Here is a 9,617-nt window from a genome sequence, read left to right as displayed (position 1 = left end):
AAGGACTTGAAAATTACTGTACAATAAATAAACCATGCTCATCCTGATTCAGGGACCAAATAAATTCCCTGGTCCATTAAATCAGAGAAACATACACCAGAGAAAATTCAGGAAAACAAAAATATTCGATAATACAAAAAATTACAAGCTACACAGGCAGCATCCTCAAAACTGCCAGCGCAAAATATTCGATAATACAAAAAATTTCATCCTAATTCAGGGACCAAATAAATTCCCTGGTCCATTAAATCAGAGAAACATACACCAGCGAAAATTCGGGAAAACGAAAATATTCGATTATACAAAAAATTACAAGCTACACAGGCAACATCCTCAAAAATGGCAGCACAAAATATTCGATAATACAAAAAATTACAAGCTACACAGGCAGCATCCTCAAAACTGCCAGCGCTCTAGTTGCACCTTTGCTTCAGTTAGGTCTTTCTGAGCTTTCTTCCTACGATAAAATATTGGGCAGTCACGACTGCAATAAGGATAGGACATCAATGTAAGTATAAAAGAGATAGTAATTGTAAAAAAAAAAAAAAAACATCCTATTAATTAAAAACAAATACATGATCACACAAATGTTACAAAATACATCCATAATGTAAATTTAAATCATGTTATGAAAATGTAATACTATGTAATACTTGAAATATAGCATTCAAAAACCTTGTGCAAAGAACATCTTGGTGCAGAGAGCCTTGGCATCGCTGACATTGTGTCCATAGTTTACCAAAGAGAATTTCTAATTCCCTCACTGACATTGATCAAATATTAGTGTCATATGATAGAAAATCTAGGTGAGAACAATAGACACAAGGCCTACTTTAAATTCTCCAAATAAAGAGTAATGGTATTAGAATACCAGCTTACCATTTGCCACTGTTTTCTGATACAATTCTGCTTCTCTTCCTTTGTAATGTGAACAAAGTGTCTGATCTTCTTTGCTGCAATGGCAACATGAAATCAGGTAACATCATGAATTTCAGTATGAAACAACCTACCCAGACATTCTTATTATAAGAAAGCTAGACAGTTTCTTACAAGGAGAGCAGGCATGGAATCATGCAACCTCATAGATTTTTCCACATCAAAAAGATGAACCCTAGTAGCTTTCTAAAGCGCCAAACTGAAATAATAGTTACTCTCAATTGTGCACTACTATAAGCAAGGAAACCACATGCAGGACACCCTTTACTTGTATTAACTAAATACCTGATAGGTGTTTTACAACCAATACAACTGAGTTGTTTCTTGACAAATTTCATAATTCCACTATTTGAAGGAGTTGATATGGAAACTGCTCGTGTGTGACTACCATGAAGAAGCTCCTTGCTTGCATTCTTCAAAAAGGGCTCAAATATTCTCAACAGCGGCTACAGAGCAAAAACAGGCAGTAATAAAAAACACTTAGCTGGAAAGAATTACTATCTATCAAGATATATTTGAAACACAGGTGAAATTTTCAAAAAGAGCATAAACAGCAAGTGATGATGCTTTGGTCTTTCACCTTGCTTAGTTGATTCTCCAGATAATATTGTGGATCAATAGGGATGTTATTCTCCAGTACGTAAATTGGATCCTCAGATTTCTCATATGCCTGAGCCCAAGTAAACACATTAGTCATTATATCCATAATCCCTCTGTAAATTATGCCTCCAAATAAAACATAACAAAATAATTAAAATAATCATTTTTTAGTGCAATATCGAGACTTATGCTGAGCACAGAAGGGGTTAATTATTACCTTGGCACCTTTTGCAGCCTTTATGATGACATATGGAACATGATCACCCACAGTTGGAGCAGTTGCAGCATCCCTCTGTAAACCAGGGGCAACTTGGCTTTAAAACACAACAAAATAATTAAAATAACCATTTTTTAGTGCAATATCGAGACTCATGCTAAGCACAGAAGGGGTTAATTATTACCTTGGCACCTTTTGCAGCCTTTATGATGACATATGGAACACGATCACCCACAGTTGGAGCAGTTGCAGCATCCCTCTGTAAACCGGGGGAAACTTGGCTTTAAAACACGACATCAATTTAAAAAATCCAACAATGGACTCATTGTCAATAAAAAGAAAAATATTACAAGAGTCTTTAGATGCACTGCAGTAATAAAAATAGAGAGATAGGATTGAAATGGAACCAGAAGGCATTGCACCATTCATTATACTTGTTCTGAGAAGTTATTTCCAGTATTTACCTTCCGCATGCGCTCAACTAGTTCCACATGTGCTGCCTTCACTGCATAGTCATCTCCAATCTTTGTCAGACCTTGACTCAACAAAGAGATTGTTAGCACAGGCAAACAACAATGCCCTTAAGAATATGATGATAGCCTTGATAAAGGATATGACCTGCAAACATCTGTTTCTGCCGCAGCTAAACAGTAATCAATTTTTCTTAGCATGAGATTAAAAATGCAGATATATTATATATTGTCATGTTTTGATTCTCTTCAATTGTATAAGAGCCTCCCTTGACACTTCTTCCTCCCATTGCTAGCAGTAAATATTGACTGAATCCCTTCCAAGTACAGATTGTAGGGAGAAGAAACATGACAGACTTAAAAACGAAACTTCCATGGCCTGCCCCAACTAGGTATATAGTATATACTTCTAACACTTGAAACCAGGAATATGTAATAAGTGACTTGCTCGCAATGTAAATCTCCTCTTCCCCCTATCATATTTTATCCATTTCAAAAGTAAGAAATGGTCAAAGAAATTTGGTCATAAACATGCAGAAGGATTCATTGTTATCACCAAAAGTGACAAATCCATTCTGTTCATTAACAAGTCAGAAATAGTGTTCTTGACATACTGCACTGCACCAGGTATGTCACGATCAATGAGTATTTTGTGAAGGCACTCTGTAACCAAGTTCTTCACCAGCAGGCAATTGTCCCTTCGCACTGTTTCAATGCCTGTTGATATGGAATATTTAAAAGATTAGGAATATTTAATAATTAAGAAGGTATCAAATAAATTATTTTTCTAAGAGCATTTTGAGCCTTCACAAACACTAAGGCCTGTCTTTGAAACAAAAAGATCAGGTTTGTCACCTTTAGTATCCATTTTGTCATAAGCATCTGGCTTTGTCCACAACAACCCAGCATATCTTTTCTTGCTGATCAACAAGAATGGGTAGTATATTTTTTCAAATTCTAGTTTAATAGGCTGCATAAAAGCATATGTTAAATAACACACTGATTAGATGCCAAAGATGCACCAAACAGATGCAGATAAGCCACAGAAAAGCATAACTGATCATCTTGTCCTGTGCATATTTACAAAGATCTCATGGAAGTGGAATGTCAAAAGAAGATTAGTTTTAAAAAGAAAGGTGATATTAAAACATTCATCCCTACAAAAACATCATTAACAACTCTAGAGGCTTCACGGATATTTAAAATTCTTGACACTGTACCTTTGTAAATGTACCACTAATATAATCTGAGGCTTCCCTCCCTAGCGTCATGGCCTCTTCTATATTTGGTACACCAAACTGTATCATAACTGAATCTGTATCTCCATATACAACCTAGATTCAAATATAAAAATATAATATCAAGATTTACAGTAGAAATCTTGGTTAGGATCAGATCACCCATTATGATTTCAAGAACTTGGACTATCACCAATACAACAAGTGTACTTCCTGTCATTACTGATCCAGTTCAAAGGTTACAAATGCCTTTATTTGCTACATAATAGCCTACCTGAGCATTGTACTGGTAACCACCAACTATTGTGAACCTTTCTTCAACTAGCCTCTTTGTATGCTCTATCATTTGATGGCCTAACAGGTGGAAAAAAAATGAGATGATTAATGATATGAAATTTGAAAACAATACGTAAAATCGATATTGTCTGATGGAACAGAGAATGTGTCAAAAGATCAAACTGGACTTGTAATCAAAATATAATAAGAGGGCCTAAGCATATCATCTTAGTTGTACAAGTACACATGACTAATTAATGCAATTCAAGGACTCGATCTTATTTGTACAAGATTGTCAATTACAGTTCATACCCAAAACTTTATGCCAGGAGGAAGAAAAGAATTACATGGATATAATTGATGCCCAAAAATAATCAATGTGAATGGTTGATACATGCATATATAGAATAAGAGAGGACTGCAAGCATCTCTATCTTGTAAGTAAAAGAAGCACCAATAACATTACAACTAGGAAAAACAAGGGGAGAATCAAGGTGTCCATGGATTTAATGTTTTTTTTCCATGGAAGAACTGTGAAATTACCATAGCTCGTCACACTCGACGAAATCTCCAAACAGGGCAATTTCCCAACAGTGGCACCAGTAAACCCATAAACTGAATTCGCACTTATCTGCAAGTGCACACAGTCAAAACTATTTTATGCATTTCACCAGCATACCTAGTTTTACTTTTATTCCATGTCCAAGCCATAATTAATACAGACTTGACAAAGTTGTAATTACCTTCAAAGCCAATTGTCAGCCATCCAAGACAGCCTTTTCAAAAGGATCTTTAGCCTCCTAAACAAGATTACAGGAAGTTAAAAACTGAGATGCTAAGTGGAAAAAATACAAACATGTAACATGAACATAGGAAGCACTTACTTCACCACCTTTATGTCTACCTTGGCTCTTTTCCTGGCAGCCAGTAACTCTTCTAGGATCTCTAGTAATATGCCCTAGGAAACAGGAAAAAGAGCATTCAATTTAGCATCATCGAAAATGGTCAGCATATGATGGTTAAAAAGTAAATAATGCAATAAGTATCAACATAGTGTTTGACATGCAAAGACATTAAGGTCTTAGCGTCCTACTTTACTTTTAATCCTTTCTAGTAGCATAGCTTCTGGTGCCTATGTTAGTGTTACAACGGTACAAATGTGCATTATACAGCTGGGATGACTAGGACAGTGTATTGGGATCTCATCCACATAGCAATTTGACTGCTAAAGTCTACCATACATGTTAGGGAACCTATCTACTTTTTGAACATTGACGAATCAACCAAATCTAAATCTGAATCTACTGAAAAATTCAAAATATGTATCATAAAAGTAGCCTAGGGTTTATTGTCCATTATCTGAAACTTCTTTAGAATCTCAATTGCTTACTTACCCGTGTTCAAGGACCAGCTCACCTCAACTCAGCCAAACCTCCAAGACCAAGAAATAATACATGTCAACTTCACTTGCCAGTTTCTTATTGCACCATGGGATAGAGTTTTTTAAACTAACTGTTAGGACCAGGTAATCTACATACAACACAAATATAAGCATATCAAATTTATCATAATCAAACAAATAATAAAATTTAGGACCTGCAACATTCTTAGTGATGCCCATAATCTGTAAGTACTCATAAATCCATGAGTACCAAGCACAAGAGGCTACTTTAGCCTAGAAAGGGACTTCTTCAACTTGCACACATGGGTATCCCATCCTAACAAAGATATTATATTTGAACCCAAGCTGAAAAAAAACCATGAATCACTTTTCCTGCCACCTGCATCTCTGGCCCTGTCAAAATCCACTAAAGCATGCAGTAGCTCAAAGCACTGTGCTAGTGTGCCCTTTAAGTACCTCGCATACCTCATACCATGGAGCATATTTGCATCAACCTCAGCTCAACCATATATTAGCAACCAAGCTGGACAATAAATTGGTGTCTGAGCCCTCCTTGTTTGTGAGACAAGGGATCTCATGCACACAGCAATTTGACTGCTAAATTCTACCAAATATGTTAGGGAACCTATATACTTTTTGTACGCTGATGAATCAACCAAATTTGAATCTTAATCTACTGATAACTTCAAAATATGTATCATAAAAGTAGCCTATGGTTTATTGTCCATTATCTGAAACTTCTTCAGAATATCAATTGCTTACTTACCCCTATTCGAGGACCACCTCACCTCAACTCAGCCAAACCTCCAAGACCAAGAAATAACACATGAGGTGTATATCCTTCATGTCAACTTCAGTTGCCAGTTTCTTCTTGCACCATGGGATAGAATTTTTTTAACTAACTTTTAGGACCAGGTCATCTACATACAACACAAATATAAGCATATCAAATTGATCATAATCAAACAAATAATACAAGTTAGGACCTGCAACAGTCTTAGTGATGCCCTTAATATGTAAGTACTCATCAAAAAAACAAAGTATCTTCAAAATTTGTTTTGTTGCACACATAATTAGTTTATGTTTGGACCCTCACAACCTAGTGCGCTCCTTAGAAGCTAGAGCGATGCACGTTCAAGTTATTAAAATTTAACACATATCAATCCTTTTTGTCCTCTTTTTGGGAGGCGCTACATTAATTGTGGGTGTGGAATGCTCATCACATTGAACACCCTCCTCATTATTTCTGTCTCCCATTCGCTGAAATTCAACAATGGTTTCCTGCCAAGGTTCAGGAATGACTATTGGATGATTTTGTGCAACAAGCAAATCATCATGTGCTTGTATCTCCTCCCCATGCTCACTCCTAGATGTTTCACCTGATTCTTATACACAACACACTTTAACTTGTTATAATAACATTAAAACCTCCAATTGATTTATTGCATTATTCATATAATATTATAAACAACTAACCTCGGATCCATAACCAGTAATTATTTTTTCCCCTCGATTTATCATGTGTTGGCGAAGACCTTGGGAACCATGTAATACAACATATTTTAGGTCTTCCTCTGAAGCTTCCTTTTGAAATTGGTGAACCTACATTAACAAAGATAATCATATCTATAAGGTAAAATAACTAATAAGATACAATTAACTCAACGTGACCATGGTTACTTTGCCTAAAATAGAAAATATAATAGATGGAAATATCACTTACCATACCACCATGAATACTATTATATCCACTAGAGCCTAATTTGTGAGATCCAATTTTTGACACCCTAGCTTGGGTTGCTTTTCTTGTATCTCGTAGGCATCTCTTAGCTCCTCCTTCTGCAGATGGCGTATAGTTTGGATTTCTGAGGACTTTCCTCTTAAACTTGGCATCTTTCATAAGTTCATCCCACGTCACTTGGTCTGTGATCCAAGCTGGATGTGGATACATCAAGTTTTTTGTCAACTTTGTCCTTAAATTGGACCTCTTTGAGTGCATGTATTTACTTGCAATCTGTAAAATAAGTTCCTTATCAAATCTAGGATTACCAAATGCTATTACTACATCTTTAAATAGTTCCTCTTTTTTGGCATTGGCTTGTTTCCTCCAATCCATTTGGATGCTATTTCCAAATAATTCTTCTGCACGACGAAAAATAAAGTGATAAAATTTCAGCCCTGTTTCATCCTTCAAGACATTTCCTTCTGAAGTGAGCAATATTGTAACTTCTGGCATTCCTTTTTTGGTCACCAATGATATTATTGTAGTCTTGGGGATTGAGGAAGGTTCCCTTATAGATACATTAGGCATTGTGTCACTTACTTCCTGCATTTACAATGAAATTGTGGAACTATTAAGAACCCAACCAAAATATGAAACTATTTTTCATATCTAAAATAATGATCCTAAACATAACAAATCAAATTATAAAAAAAAAATAAAAAATTTACCTGTTGATCTCTTGCAGGAGCTACACTCTCCAACAATGACATTTCCCATAACTAAATTTGTTCAATTATTTCTTGTCTGATTTGAACATTTGCAGGAATATCAGGTAGGAGCCTTAACATTCTTGTTTGTGAGTCTATAAGACTCCTCAAAGAAACTTGTTCTGGTCCTGGTGGGAGAATGCTGACTAGACCCACATTTGATGTAGAGGGCATGTTATGGGGTTCTGGTCTAGGTGTAGATGGCATAACATGACCCTCTATACCAACAGATTGTGTAAAGGGCATGTTATGGGGTTCTGGTCTAGGTGTAGATGGCATAACATGACCCTCTATACCAACATATTGTTTAAAGGGCATGTTATGGGGTTCTGGTCTAGGTGTAAATGGCATAACATGACCCTCTATACCAACAGATTGTGTAAAGGGCATGTTATGGGGTTTTGGTCTAGGTGTAGATGGCATAACATGACCCTCTATACCAACAGATTGTATACTTGTTGGAGTCACCCTAGAAACATCCTGCAAGGCACAAATATAAATAATAAGATGGAATAACAGATTAATAATGTTGAAATATGTAACTAGGTTCGGTCTTCATAATGACATATCTAATCACAATTCTATGTAATTTATGTAAAAAAAGGAAAAAGAAGATTATTTTTGTTATGACTGAGGCATGGGTTTCATGAACACGTGAAGAAGCAGGTCCCATTATAGAATGACAATATCTCGGAAGACTCATTAAAAGAAGATCATGAAGGTGGCAAATGACCAATGAAATGTAGTGTAAAGTTGCAAATAATCATGGCAACCAAAATACTAATCAGTACAGATAGGTGTCCATGAGGTATGTATAATAATTTTCTTTTAAAGGGTCCATCATAAGATGTAGTAGGGTTGAATTTATGGGTTTATATTTTAAGAAATACCCTAGTATTTAGAAACCTTAATCTTAAGGTATTTGTTCCCTATGATTTGATTTCTAGGGCATGGGATAAACTCTAGAATGACATAAAGGGAAAATAGTATGATCTAATGTTTGAATTTAAGAAACCCTAAAAAGGCCTCTTGATTACATAAAAACCCTAAAAAAGTAACTTGACATCATGTTTTGGAATAACATATTGCTTGAGTTACTTGTTAAAATAGTATTGTATGTACAAGAAGAAAAAAACAGATGGGGTGATCCATTTGAAGGCATGATGTAGCTCTTCGTAACACCTCATAAATCATGGAGTCGTTGTGCAAAAACTTTATTAAATATATGCCCTAGATTTCTTAACAAATAACATAATCAAACTCACATAAATAAATGGTTGAATCTTACATCTTGCATAACATTGGATGTATATGGGGGCGTTAATGATCCCTGCATGCCAACATTGGTTGTATTGAGGGGCATAAATGAATCGTGCATGCCAACAAAATACACGCTTAGTAAAAACACAAATATTAATAAATATATATAGTGAAATAAGTTAACTAAATGCACAAAAATATTGAACAAGTTTTACCACTATCATTACCTTAGATGTTTTATAAGGTGTTATAGGGCTTGGAATGACTTTAGCAATTCCCTGCATTCCACAAACATAAATTAGCATAATATAATAAGGAATATAAGATAATTGAACATATAAAAGACAATATTCAAGCTTACCTCATGCATCATCATAGCAGCACCTTGCCCTCGTGCATTTGTTAACATTTCCATGAAAGTAGTGAATATCATTGAACCCCCCATAGTAGCATCAGTAACACCCATGGGTACATTCTTAAAAAAACACATAATAACATAAAAATAAGATAAGCTTGATCAAAAAACCGATAAGAAAATAGAATCGGTAACACCAAATATGTGTTGAGTGAGCATTGAAGATCTATCCAACACTTTGAGGCAAGCTTATTAGAGTGTTCTGACAAGCATTTAACTAGTCACAAACAAACTTTTGAAGTATCATTTTAAATTTATTTCTAAAAACAAATCCAACCTATAACTAAATCAACAACATAAATAATACAAATAC

At 35.2% G+C, this 9,617-nt stretch overlaps 1 pseudogene; it reads right to left on the bottom strand.

The window, feature by feature from the left end:
* Positions 1 to 396: 396 nt before the first annotated feature.
* LOC149219749 (DNA polymerase delta catalytic subunit-like) lies at positions 397 to 9,355 on the bottom strand (annotated as a pseudogene).
* Positions 9,356 to 9,617: the final 262 nt, after the last annotated feature.

Source organism: Pinus tabuliformis, chromosome Q (genome assembly GCF_031772625.1).
Source record: "Pinus tabuliformis cultivar Carrire ecotype Pingquan chromosome Q, CPIR1, whole genome shotgun sequence".
Lineage (NCBI taxonomy): Eukaryota > Viridiplantae > Streptophyta > Pinopsida > Pinales > Pinaceae > Pinus > Pinus tabuliformis.
Note: the sequence above shows the minus strand (reverse complement) of the source record. Positions and strands in the feature narration are given on the sequence as shown.